We start from the raw sequence: 14,348 nt of genomic DNA on the forward strand, positions 1-14,348 counted from the left end.
CTCCGGTTCCCTCGGTGGAGCCTTGCGCAAAAGCGCCTGCGCCTGTGACCACGCCCCGGCCGCGCCTTCGGGCCCCGCCCCCTACTTGCCCCGCCCCCTCCCGGCTGCGGGGTGGGAGCCGGGCCGCGCAACGCGCATGCTCTATGCGCGGCGCCCCCGACTCGCCGCTCGGCTCCGTTCGGGCATTTCCGCCTCTTTGTTTTAAACTCCGGACGGGTTTTTTTCTCCTGCTCTTGGAGGGGACCCGGAGGGAGCGGCGCCCCCCCCACTCCCGACGCTGCCCCCGCGTGCGCCCAGCTCGCCCGCAGCCGAGACGGCAGGTCAGTGAGTCCGCGCCCCGCCTGGCCTGGCCCGCGGCGCCCGCTCCTCAGGCCGCGGCCTCGGCCGGTGTGTGGGCCCGGAAGGCTCGGAACCCCGGCCCGCGCCCTTGCGCCCCTCGTCGGCCGTGCCTGCGGAGCCCCGACATGGCTCGGCATGCTCCGGGCACGGGCCGGACCCACGGGGCCGGGACCCGGGACAGGTCACGGGGAAGGGCCGGACCCCGGGACGGGTCATCTGGGAGGGACCGGAGAGAACCGGACCCCGCGACGGGCCAGCTGGGAAGGCCAGACCCTGAAACGGTTCACGGAGGAGGGCTAGACCCCAAACCCACCAGACAGGAAGCGCCGGACCCTGACATAGGTCACCGAGGAGAGTCCAGCCCTGGGATGGGTCATCCAGGAGGATCCAACCCCAGTACGGGTCACCAAGGAGGACTGGGACCTTGAGAACGGACAGGAGCCAGAGAGGGCTGGACTCTGAGATAGGTCACTGAGGAGGGCCAGACCCCAGGATCTGGCAGGACCCAAGGAGGGCTGGAGCCCTGGGCTGGGTCACTGAGGAGGGCCAGGACATCAAGACTGGCCCCAAAGAGGGCTGGGATCCTGGAACAGTCCTGTGAGCACTTCTGAGGCCCTGATACAGCCCCTTCCGAGTGGGAGGCCAGGACCCTGGGACCGTACCTTAAGGAGGAGGGTTCATCCCATGCTACAGGCTCCGGGGATGACCAGGGCCCCAGGTAGGTCATTTGAGAACATCTGGATGCTGGGGCAGGACCTTGAAGAAGCTAGGCTCTCCAGGAGGGCCAGGACCCTGACAAGAGCTAGAACTTGAGACAAGTCCCTCAGAAGGCCTGAACTCCTGAATAAGTAGATAGAAATCACCCAGACCCCAAGAGTGAACTATATGGGATGCTGGAACCCCAAGCCAGCCTTCCAGAAGGTTGAACCCCTAGGGCAGGGGCCCTTAACGTGTCCATTCTACGCAACCGGATCCACCTGCTGTGAAGGCTTGGGAGCATCAGGGATCCTGGTCAACTGAGCCCTACAGTGCAAGTCCCTCCGAGGCCCCTGAGCACCCTGATGTTAGGAGCACCTGGGCCAGGCCTACAGACCTTCTGGCCTTCAGCAGATGCTGCCTGGCTGGGCCCCAGGGACACACGTGAGGCAGGGTGGGGACCCATCCTCATACCTATAGGGATTCAAGTGGAGCTTCTAGTCTGAACTGGCTTCATGCCTCAAGCCAGCACTGTGCTCACTCCCCAGATCCAGAAAGCTGTCCCCTATCCTATTCTTCAACACCTACACCAGGGCTACTGTCTTTTGCCTTGGCCTTGTGGTCAGTGTTCATTACCTTCAACCACTCCAGCCCTCCTCTCCCTCCATTGGTGGAGGTCATATGGTTGTCCAGGAAGATCCAGGAGGGGTGGGTCCAACCAGGAGTGTTGGAAGCCTAGGAAAGTGTTTTGAGGGCGCTGGCCCAGGGCAGGAAAGTTGGAGCAGATGAGCATATATATCAGGTGAGTGGATTAGGCACCTTCTCCACTCCAGGAAAGGAAAATATTAAAGGACCTAACAATGGGGGCCTTTGCTTTTCTGAAACCTTTGAATGACACTTTCATCTAAAACTAGCCTGTGTTTTCCTTGAATTTGAAAGTGCTGATGAAAAAGTAGGGTGTGGTATGTGCTACTCTTTGACTGGGGACTGGCTTCAGAGTGCGTCCAATAAGATAATGCTGGAGGAGTTTGAGAAAATGAAAAGCCCAGGAGGGCAAGGGCATTGTCCAGCTCAGCTCCCAGAACTGGCTGCCTGGTGTGAGGTCAGCAGGTAGCACTCTATTATTAAATGAAGAAGTGAGTGTGTGAATGAATAGTGAAAGGCAGGAATACTTGTAGAAAGATCAGCGTGTGTTAGACTTGCAAACTGATCCAGAGATTGGGCAGTAGGATGAGATAAAAATCTAACACTCTGAGCTCTATGAACTCCTGAAAGAGACACTTGAACTGGTCAGTTCAGTATTTCACTTTGTGCCACAACTTTACTGCTTGGTCATTTGGAAGAAGACCCATTTAGGTTTTCAGATTGGCATTTTATAAGACCAAATCTTAAGCAAATGGAGTCTCCAAATAGTCCAGCTTAGGAACTTTTTTTCGCCAAATGTAACCACATGTGGGACCTTCTTACTCAACACTTCTGATTTTTTTGTTGTTGTTGTACTTTTGTACCTTTTTTAAAACTTAATTTGTTTTCTGAAGTTTTGGAAAAGACTTGCCAAATTGGGCATTCAGCTTTGGTTAGGTTAATTTCCTATTTTTGCATTTTTAAAGGTGTGGTAGTCCTGCATGGTTGCATTATTTATATATTGCTGCCCAACAAATTACCCCAAAACTTAGTGCCTTAAAACATTAGTTAATTATTTTACCGTTTCTGTGGATCAGGAATCCAGGCACTGCTTAGCTGAGTCCTCTGGCTCAGAGTCTCATAAAGCTGCCTTCAGAGTGCTGGCTGGAGCTGTGGTCTCATCTGAAGGTTTGACTGTGTGTTTGACTGTGCTTCTAGGCCTGCTTGCTCGGCCACTGGGGCTCTTGATAGGGCAAGTCAGAGGGAGCCAGTGCAGAAAAGAGAGCAAGCAAGAAGGCCACAGTCTTCGAGACCTAATCTTGGCTTGGACATCCCATCCCTTTAGCCATATTCTGTTTGTTAGAACCTCGTCACTGGGTTAGAGTTAGGTTTAGAGTGTGTGTACTGGGCGTGGGGTGATGGTCATTGTGGCCATCTTAATGCCTGTCACTTAGCAGATTTCAGCTCATATAGGGCCTGTACTTGAGAAATACCCACAAGTCAATTAGCAGAATTGGATAGAGAACAGTGCGTTCAGTAGAAGGTTGCAACAACTCAGCTCTCTTTGATTGTATAGGTTCCTCTGATGTCACCATAATGACCACAGCCACTGGAACTTACACAGGAGGGAAGATAAATTATAAATAGGGAAGATGCTTGGGAATTACACCTGGAGCAAACCATAAGCAACTCCCCTGCCAACCCTGCAAATTAAGTTGAGTGCTGTAGAATTCTTGGATAGCTTCAAGTTCAATGATTTCAGTGTTTCCAGAGATCATTTTAGTCCTGCTCGAGATTTTGCTCCAGGAATTATAAACTGACCCTTGTAAAAAGTTTTTCAGGAGTAAGATCCTGAGACATTTTAGATATTTGACCCTCGTAAGGAAATCATGCTCCAGGAGCCAGAATGTAAGGGCCTCAGTGCTCAGAGCCTGTGGCTCCTTGGAGCTCATGGACTCTGGTGCCATGCCTCTCTCTGGCACCCCATGCGGGGGCTGGAGTGAGGGCTGTAAAGTGCACTGTGGAAGCCCTCTGCAGAGGGATGTGTCCCCTCCTGCTGCCCAGTTCTTTCTGGACCTGCTGGGGTCCAGGTCTTGCTAGTGGGAGGAATGGGCCTGTTGCCAGTGATTGGAATTACTTACTTGAGTTGTTAGGTTGAATTATAAAGGAAGGTTTATTTTGGTTTATACTTATGCTTTCTCGAATGCCAGGATTTATTATTTCATTTGAAGCTATTTACTTATTGGTCAGAATCGAATTTGAAATTGAAAATGTAATTTTACTATTGAAATATGTTGAGGTTTGGGGACAGTTTCTTACTACCCTTCTGATATTTGCTGTTTGTAGTACAGAAATGCTGCCCAATTCATTGTGCTTCAAAAAAATGGAACTATACTGCTCTACAAGTTGATAGTTTATCATTAAGTTTTAAGAAGTAAGACCTCTAAAAATTTCTGATCTGCCATGTTCCTCCCTACAGAACTGAATTCTCTGAAGGCCAAAGGACAACAATAATGAAACGCTTAACACATGATGAGAGAGTTAAGGTGTGAGCCTTGCTTAGGCACATCTTCAGAACTGTCTGTTAAATTAAGCAAAACTCATTGATAAAAAATAAAATGCTCTAGAAAATATATCCTTAAAAACTAATTGTGGGGTTGATTGCTTTTTTGAAGAGAACTTCTTATATTCAGGTGAACATGGAGAGTGGAAGTTAATTAGATTATTTTGCAAATGAATCAGTATTCACTGGACTTTGCTACGTTAACATGCTGTTAACGTATTCCAGATGTTTAGCAAGAAATATGCCAACAGTAGAAAGCGATCTGCGTTCTTCTTTGAAGCCCCTGCTAACTGTGGGTTTTATGGGGGCAGAAAGTAGTGATGCTCAGCAGGGCCTGGCCAGTGTTAGATGCGCAACAAAGAATTGAAGTCTGATCTTCATTCACACCTTGTGTGGCCCTGTCTTGGAGATACTGTGTGTGTCAGCTCATCTGGTTCTTAAAGGCACCCCACGTCTGCTCTCTGATCATCCCTATGTGCCTGGGAGGAAACAGATGCAGGCCGTGGCTGGGATGTGAGGAGCAGAGAAGGGTCAGCCTTTCCATTTTTATTTCAGAAAAAAACACAGTGGAGGAAAACGGAAAAGATTCTATACCCCACCCTGATCTTGCAATTATTTATGCTTTGCCGTGTTTGCTTTATCTCTTTTTTCTAAATATTTATTGTCACTGAATCATCTGAAAGTAGCTACCTCCCAATCCCTTCAGTAATTCTGAGCACACGGGTCATGGGATCAGGATGGAGACGTCTCCGCACAACCACAGTGTCATTCTCACACCTGAGAAATGGGCACTCAGTTCACATACTAGCTAATTTTCTGTTCATTTTCCAATCTCCTGACTTGTCTCAGGAATGTCTTCTGTGGCGTTTTCCCCAACCAGATCCAGGCAGGGTCCTGGGATGGCACAGGGTGTCCTGCGCCTCCTGGATGAGGCATAGGTGGGTTCCCTGGGTGGCACTGGGGGTCATGGCCCCTGTGTCTTCTCAGGTTTCCCTCTTGCCCTCTGCAAGGTTGACTTTTGCAGGCTATGTGTCACACCTGGATTTTTCCGATTCTTCACTTACGATGTCATCCACCTTTGTTGTCTCTGTGTACTCTGAACTAAAGGAATGGGGGAGAGGCCAAGTCAGGCTGCAGGTCTGGGAGATGCATTCGCAGGGGCCAATGAGTGCTTCATGTTGCGCCATCAGGGACACCCAGTCAGGTCCTGTTACTTGGGTCAGTCCTGCCAGCCGCGCTTCTGGGGCCACAGTTCCCAGTGTCCTGCCATGGGAAACTCAGCCAGGCCCTCCCTGTCCCATTTCTGATGGGGACGCAGCCTCTGGCCATTTCATCCTTCCTCACAGGCACATGGGCAAGCCCTGCTCCTCCGTGCCAGTGCTTTAAGCAGACTTTGTAGAGGGTTCAGTGCATGGAAAGGGTTTGAAATTGCTAATGGAAATAGGAATTTTGCTGACAAGTAACATTTCTTTACCCTAAAGTAAGTACCTTTCTTACTGTAGAGACAGGAATGGCTAGAGGCAGTTGGTTTCCCCCAGCCTTTCGTTAAAGGCAGCCTGGGGACAAAGAATCAGAAACCACAAGGGAGGTATCTTAGTCAGCCACCACAGCAGAACGTCACAGACGGAGTGGTTTAAGCAGCAGGCATTTATTTCTCACTGTCCTGGGGGCTGAAGCCGAAAGCCAAGGTGCCAGTCGATGTGGCTTGGGGTGTGGGCCGGCTGCCTCCTGGTGGTGGAAGCCCTCTTCTAGCACCTCTTGCACGGACGCTAATCGTACCCGGGCCCATCCTTACGCATCTGACCATGTTGCCCCAGGTGCTCCGTCTTGGGGCATGGCTTAGGGCGCCAACACAGGAATTTGAGGTGGGCACAGTTCAGTCCAGACCAAGGGGCTGCAGCTTCTGCCACTTGTTTATTAACTTGTTCCTTGTCTCTAGAATTGGGAGAATAGTTGCCAAATGAAAATGTCCCCAGAGCTTGTGGTCACTCTGTTTTCATGCTTGGGAAACTGGCCCTTTCTTCGGCTATTTAATTCCATGTCTTTAAATACAGTTACATTAATTTTCTAACACTGCATAACAACTTGCCTCAAAATTAGTGGCTTAAAAGGACACTGGCTTACTAGTTCCAGTTCCATGGGTTGGAAGTCTAGCACAGTGTGGCTGCTCTTCTGCTCAGGGCCTCAGAGGCTGAAATCAGCTACCTCCCAATCCCTTCTGGGACTCGGGTCATCTTCTGAGCTCACTCACCCACCTCCTGTGGTTGTTGGACTGAGGTTCTGCTTTCTTGCAGGACGTCAGTTGGGGGCTGCCCTCAGCTCCTAGAGGCCCCACAGTTCCTCTTCCAAGGACTGTGGGTAGTTGACAGCAAGTTGCTTTCTGCCGGGCCGGTAGGACTTGCCCCTCTGTCCTGCTCTTCTGCTGTGAGCTGGAGAAAACTCTGCTTTGAATGACCGTGCTATTTGGCTTACCCTATTTTAAGGTCAGCTGATTTGGAACCCTAATTACATCCTCAAAAATCCCTTTGCAGCAGTACCTAGGGTTAGTAAGGTGGGAGACTGAAGTATGCCAGGGCCCAGAATCTCATGGCCATCTCAGGATTCTGCCTGCCACAGTCCTGCCCCAAAATTCAGATCCTCCCAAATGCCAAATACACCTGTCCTTCTTCTGAGGTTCCCCAGGGTCTTGTCCCATGGTAGCTCCAGCTCAGAGTCCCAGACCTTGCCTGAATCACAGAGTTCTGGAATCTCATCCTCTGGATCACCTGCTTGGTGCAGTCCACTGGCTGCTACTCCTGGACACTTGTGAACCAAGTGAGACAGATCGCCTTCCCAGCACCCCACCCTCACCCCCCAGCAAGACAGGTGTAGATTACCAGTTGAGAATGGAGGAGTGGACATAGCAGGGAGTCACAGGCCCAACGCAGTTCTGAAATCCGGTGGGGATGCCCCATTGGGATTCTTGATTGGGTTTTGAGCTCAGGGTGAGCCCGCTCGTTCTGTGCTTTGCCCTCTGGGCTCTTGTTTCTATCCTGAGTTGGCCTTTTTCATGAAGGGGGTATGCATGTCTGCAGCAGAGCCAACTCATCAGTTGGCTGCTACTGGAAGAGTCCTGTCCTGCAGCCCCTTTCCACAACGTGTTTTTCATCTCCAGGGGTTGGATCTGGGAGTTAAAATGGGTATGATTATATAATGATCTGTTTTACAGTTGAGTTCTAATCTCACCTTCCCTCTTTCCTGACATTATCTGACATTACTGTCTCCTGTTCCAAATTCTCAAGGATCGTGTCTGAGCTCGTGCCCTCCTTGGCCCTCTGTCCTCGTCCCCCTGTCCCGTGTGGATGCCTCGTCCTCCAGGCCAGCCGGCCGCAAAGTGATCCTCTTGCACTTCGGGGGCCCCTTGCCCCGTCGGTGGGGTGCCTGCTGCTCTGACCCCCTCCCTCCGGGTCCAAGGTCAGATGTTCCTCCGCACCGGCTCTCCTCTGGTCACTGTCTAAAGCAGCCCCTCCACCTGTTTCCTCTGCTTCGCTGCCTTCCTCTGCTTTCTTCACGGTGCTCATCACTCTTTGCTGATGAGTTTGTCATGTCTCGTCACCAGCTGGAATGGGAGCTCCCTGAGCACAAAGCCTGTGATAACATGTGAGCACACTTGTCTCCATAGGCATGCCTGGGATGAGTATTTGAGCACCTTTCCTGAGACGTCGGAAAACACCATGGCTTCCATCCATACTTGGTTGATAGTTTGGCTGGATGTAGAATTCCACATGAAAGTCTCTTTTCCTCAGAACTTGGGAAGAATTACTTCTTTTGCTGGTAGGATTCACTGTTGCTGATGAAAAGTCTGGTGCTGAGTCCCACTCCACTGTGTGCTCCTTTCCTCCCAGAACCTGTAGGACCCTTTCTTGTACCCTTGATGTCTTCCGCTTCCAGGACTTGGTTAGATGTGGGATTTTCCCTCACTGTGCCAGGCACTCAGGCCTTTGTGGTCTGATGGTTCTTTCAGCTGGGGAAATACTTGAATAATTTTTCCCAAATCATTAAATACTACCTACAAATGAGCATAGAGAAAGATACAATGAACACCTGTGTACTTATTACCCAGCTTAAGAAATAAAATATTAAAGTATATTTGAAATCTCCTTATCTCGGTTTTCTGTTTTTTCTAAAACACCTGTTGGTTGGATGTTGGATCTTTTCCATTTCCTATCTTAATCTACTCTTTGAGAAGATTTTCTCGACTTTATCATATAACCTTTTTATTGAAATTTTAATAGCTCCAGTCACATGGCTGGCGTTATAGTATAGGGAGATGGGTAGTAATATAAATAGGTGTATTATAAATTCGAGGGTAATATCTTAAATTTGTGGTGTGTGCACACTGGACATGTAATTGTCAACAAGATGGTCCCTAAAGGCGTTGCTGGATAGATGACATTTGATAAAAGCCTTGATGGAAGTAGTAGGGTAGTTCCTATGTATCCACCTGAGAGACGATGTTCCAGCTACAGTAGGTGCAAGGGCCATGAGGTGGGAGTACATCTAGAATGTTCTAGAACTAGCAAGGAGTCCACCATGGCCAGAGTGGAGTGAGGTGGGTGGCTTGGGGCCTCAGTGGCCACTGGAAGGCTCAGGCTTTCCCTGGGCCCTTGGAGAGTTTTATACCACAAAGCCACCTGCTCAGACTCGCATTTCCTCGGGATTCCTGGGAGTTGCATCGGGGATGAGTGTGGCTTGGTGTGCCTGAACACAGTCCAGTAGGGTAAGTGTGAGGGGTATAGTTGTCCTTACCTCTTGCACATGGGTGCCAAGTAAGTTGAGAAGCCACAGATGGGATGAGCCGGTGTGGACAGGAAATCCAGACTACACACTTGGAGATGCCAGCTTTCCAAGTGGATCACAGGTGGTTAGCATCTGAATTTGGGGTCAGGGAGCATTGAGCGGCCTAAACATGGAAGTGAGAGGCCAGTGGGATGTGACTGAAAGTGGGTGGGCTGGGCTCAAGGGACAGGCTCAAGGGACAGCCCACCCTGGGAACTGTATCTCAGATCACTGACTTCCAAATGTATATAAACCCTTAATTTAAGAAGTGAAGATTGGGAGTAAGTTCAGCAAGGGACATGGTCATCAGTCTGCCATATCAGTGAATTCCTAGTCACTCATTTAACACATTAGGCCTCCTGTTGTCCTCAGAACACCCAGTGACGGGAAGAGCAGCTGTGGGTGGTGGCCTGTGGCATCCCTGAGTGGGGAAGCGAGGACAAGGCTGGGGAGGTAGTCCTCAGCTTTTTGCAGGGCTGAGACCTTGGTGACCTGGGAGTGGGGGTAGGGTGTCAGGTCCAAGTTAGGGGAGATGATGGAGCAGCGGCTTCACTGTCCTTTGAGTCATGAACACTTTTGAGAGTCTGAATTCAAAGCAGTTTTTTGTTATTCATTATATTTTTAAAAAGCTTTTGTGACAGTACGTAGCCACATAGAAACACATCTAAAGTTTCACTTTCTTTCATCATCTTAACCTGATTTCAATGTCCTAGCAAGGCACATTCATGATACGGTTCTGTTCATCTTGAGATGGCAGTGAATTCTGGGTATTTGGCCCATGTGTGGAGTGTCCATTCCTGCAGGCCTTGCCTGAGGACCTGGTGATTCTGTCCTCGATTGCATGAGCCCCGCCATGTGCCAGAGCCCTGCTGGGGAGCTGGACCATGCAGGGAATGGGTTAGCTGGGTGCCACAGGGAGTGGCAGGGAGGCAGGATGGTGGGGTCAGGGAGGCCATGGAGAAGAAGCTGCAGTGATCAGACACCAGAAACTAGGGCTCTTCCTGAAGCACGTACTATGTGCCAACACAGGTGCTCTAGTTGGGGGAGAGAGGAAGAGGAAGGCCCATCAGATGGGACAGCAGGTGTGGAGACACATAAGCATCCAAATCGGAGCAGGCTGGTTTGGGAGGAGAGAACACTAGGCATGGGGCAGAGTTCAGCAGTTTGGTGATTTTCTTGTGGAAATGGATGAAGACAGAAATCTCTCTGGTTGATTGGGCAGCTCTGGGGTGGGTGCTCTGCCGGACATCATGGCCAGCAGTGAGGGAGCAGCCTGAGCCCTGCTGTGGGGGTTCACAGTGCCACGGGGGCAGGCTGGGCACAGCACCCTGAAGAGGCTGACAGTGTGGGGACAGGATAGCAGTGGCATTAGATTTGGTGCTGTGGTCACCTGACCAGAGGGCTCAGGGAGCCAGCCTGATGCCCTGAGGATGGAGGGCTGGGCTGGTGGGAATGGTGCAAACACAGCCAGAAGCAGGCGAGGTCAAGGGGCAGGGACATGCCCTGATGTGGACACTGATCGTGGATGGAGTCCTGATGTGGATGGGGCTTATGGGACTGGAGCATGGCAGGAGGGCATGGCTGGATCCTTTCAAGGCTTTCATGCAGAAGGACATGTCTGATTTGCTTTTCTATGTGTTGCTCAGACTTGTCCACGAGATTGAATTTGTGGTGAGAGTGGGCATAGGGAGGCCCGTCCTGGGTGCTTCTGCCATCTGTATGGGAGCCATGGTGTGTCCAGGGGATAGCCGTGGGCATGGAAGGCGGACAGAGGGCATGGCATTCAGGAAGAAACGGGCAGGACTGGGGTGAGGGAGGAGAGGAAAGTATGACCCTCGCACAGGCAGCTGGTGCTTGGATGTGGTTAGGGGTGGGAGGGGAAGCAGGTTGACAGTTTCTTATAAAGTTGTCAAGCAGCCTCATGTGGCCCCCTGGTCGGTGTTTACTCCAGAGCATCCGTCCACACGACGTTGTGGTCATGAGTCCCTGACACCCCCACAGGAAACAGCCCAGGTCTCCCATCTGCTGCTGAGCAGGCCAACAACAGGGCAGTGGACGATGCTCAGAATAAGAACGAGCTGTGGGTGCTGCGTGAGCAAGCCCCAGAAGAGGACAAGTGAGGGGAGCCGAGTCGTATGACGCCATAGACACAGCCCCCGGAACACGTCGCCTCAGTGCAGTTCCCGGGCAGATCGGGGTCTCTGGGGTGAGGGTCAGTATCTCCACTGGGCTGGTCCTTTCCCAGGCGAACGTCGAAGCTGAGTCGTCTCTCTAAAGTACGTGTAGTTTATGTTTTGTCAAGTATTTCTCAGTAAAGCTGTTTGGTGAAGGTTAAAGTATTATGATCAACTTTGTGTTAATGATTTTTTTTTTTTTTAGAAGATTGTGTTTATTTATTTGACAGAGAAAGAGACAGCAAGAGAGGAAACACAGGCAGGGGGAGCGGGAGAGGGAGAAGGAAGCTTCCCGCTGAGCAGGGAGCCCGGTGCAGGACTCAGTCCCAGGACCGGGGATGATGACCTGGGTCAAAGGCAGACGCTTAGCAACAGAGCCCACCGGGCACCCCAGGTGCTGATGATTCTGATTAAGATTTTCCTGGAAACAGAGCTGGAGACTTGAAGGTTCTCGTGAGACGTGGTGGGGGAAACGAAGCACACACGCTGGCTGTGGATTTGTGGGAGGAGGCAGGTGCTCCGGGGTCCCCAGGCAGGCGGGCCTGAGGGGGGTCTGGGCTGGCGCTGGAATGGAGGGAAGGGCAGGTGGGTCTGGCCCCGAGGAATGTGCTTCCGGGGAGGCCCACCAGTAGGGGCACTGCTGTCACACTGCGTCCCTGGGCCAGGGTGCACAGCTCATCGGTGGCCGGGGAGCCCGAGCTGTGCGTGTGTTGGCGTGGGAAGACAGCTGGGGTAGCTTCGTGGTTCTGAAAGCCCCATGGCATTGCATCATCCCGTTGTCTGAGGGCGGCTTTCCATTTTCCAGTAAAAATGAGGGTGTGTATGTACATGTTCCAAGTATTAAAGGACATACCCACAGAGGGAAATACACAATTACATTAAGGACAGCAATTCATTTGGGGGTACTGGGGTTGTAGGGATTTTCCTTAGTGTTATTCTTTACTTTCCAAATCATGTTGAGTAAAGGTGCATATTACATCCACACTGCAAAAAGCCTGGTGTATTTACCTAACAGATAGTCCAGGCTGACAGAGGTGCTGGTGCACCACGGGAATGGAGGGCTGGGGAAGCATCCCACAATGGGCGCTCACAGGAGTCAGAGGGAGGGCATGACCCAGCCGGGCTCTTGCAGCTGAGGGGCCGGTCTAGGGGCACTGTGCACGGGAATGCACAGGGAGCCTGGGCCTTTTTGCACAGGATGACTGCCTGCAAGTCTGCGGTGGGCCTGAAATTTGTGGTGGAGAGACATGCCACCCCACCCTTCTGGAAGGCTCCAGCACCGGTGCAGTGCATGGTGGAGCCAGCCCCCCTCCCCCTTAACCACAGCAGGGAGCCACGTGGGAGGGGTCGGCCTGGCCACGGTAGGGGCAGTGACCAGAGATCCTGCAGATAGTTAATGTTGGTAATGTCCTCATCACCGGGATCTCACTGAGAGCAGTCTGACGGGGTGGGGGGCCAGCAGAGACAAGGGAGGTGTTCACCAGTGAGGCCCAGCTGTGGCAGACCCTCATTGGGATTTTAACTTGCATTTCCAGGGTTACTAATGAAGCTGAATGTTTGAAAATACACTTATTTGGATTTTCTCTTCTGTAAAGTGCCTGTGGTTCCTTTTATTGCTTGGAGCAGGAGTTGGCAAATGTTTTTGAGCAAATAATGTAGCTTTCTGGGCCATATGGTGTCAAAATTCTTCCATCCCAAAGCAGGGACAGACAGGACACAGGTGTGTGGGCGTGGTGGGTCCCGCTCAGTCTCTCTTCCCAGAGCAGCCTCGTGGAGCCCTGTCTGGACCATCGTCTCAGGTGTGACTGTTTAACTCTTGTGTTTTGTGATTATCTGAGGTACTTATTTTTAATGTAGTTGATTTTATTAGTTTTTCCCTTTGTGATTAGTGCTTTTTGATTCTGTAATCTTTTCCTCCCCTGAGGTCAGGAGGATTGCTTGCCCTAGTATCTTCCAAAGGTTTAAATTTTGCTCTCACGTTTGGTCTTCGTCCACCTGGAACTGATTATTTAGGGATAAGGGTAGGGGAGATGCCTGGTATAAACTAGGAGTTTGTTTTTATTTTGTTTTTCCAACGTCACCTCCAGGAATGTTTGTTGTAGTTTTTAAAAATTTTAGAATGCGCTTTTTAATGGAGGTACAGTTTACACACACTTAAGTTCACCGCAGCTTTCATGCTGTGTGGTTGGTGTCTTTTGGTGCATCTGTGACCACACCCCACTCCTGACCCAGAACGCTGCTATCTCCTCAGACTTCCAGCCACCAGTCCCTGCCACAGGCCATCCCATGGGCTCCCAGATCTGCCTTTTCTAGAACTGTGTGTCCAGTGGGACATGCACCATGAAGTTCTTGTGCCTGGCTTCTGTCCTTTGTTCATTTTGGTTGCTGAGCAGTACCCACTGTGTGGACGGACCAATTTCTGTTCCCACCACTGCTAACAAGCACTGTGGCTTTTTTCCATTGTGGGACTACTATGAAGAAAGCTGCCTTGAACATTCAGGCATAACCCTTTGAGTGGATATTTGTGTTTGTGTCTCTTTTATTTATTTTTAGAGTGGTGAAGCTCAGAGGCAGAGGGAGCGAGAATTTAAGCAGGCTCCATGTCCAATGTGGAGCCCAATGTGATGAGGCTTGATCTCACGACCCTGAGATCACGACCTGAGCCGCTATCGAGAATCAGACACTCAACTGACAGAGCCACCCCGCAGCCCTGTGTCTCTTTTAAACAGAGAACCTTTATTAGCTTCTAAATTTGCTAAGAGGTTTTTTTTTTTTTAAATCATGAATGGATAATGAATCTTACCAGATGATTTCTGTGCATCTTTGGAAAGATCTTATCATTTTTCTCCTTTTGTCTTTTGTCAGGTTACTTTTTTACTTCATAGTAAGCCCCCTTGTATTGTAGGGACAACCCTCATCTGTCAAGCATGCCCCTCCTGCTCAGATATTCCTGGATCAGGTGACTCCGTGTGCTCACAGCTTTGACACTGATGGCCACCAGTGAGTTCAGTCTATGATTTTCCTTCAATTCTGGTCTGATGTGTGTGTTGCCTTCATAAAATGAGTTGGAAAATACCGCCTTTTTGATTCTCAGAGTGGATTTGTCTGAGGAGGTTGGTTTTGGCTCTTTGAAT

The 14,348-nt window shown here is 50.6% G+C and overlaps 1 protein-coding gene across 1 annotated transcript in view; it reads left to right on the forward strand.

Annotated features, from left to right (window-relative positions):
• Positions 1 to 124: 124 nt before the first annotated feature.
• The window catches only part of PCGF3 (polycomb group ring finger 3), a 52,223-nt gene continuing 37,999 nt past the window's right edge, over positions 125 to 14,348 (forward strand). The window contains exon 1 of the mRNA XM_059378883.1: positions 125 to 320. The gene's annotated coding sequence lies outside the window, so the exon portion shown is untranslated. The remainder of the gene's footprint in view (positions 321 to 14,348) is intronic.

This window comes from Mustela nigripes, chromosome 1 (genome assembly GCF_022355385.1).
Source record: "Mustela nigripes isolate SB6536 chromosome 1, MUSNIG.SB6536, whole genome shotgun sequence".
Lineage (NCBI taxonomy): Eukaryota > Metazoa > Chordata > Mammalia > Carnivora > Mustelidae > Mustela > Mustela nigripes.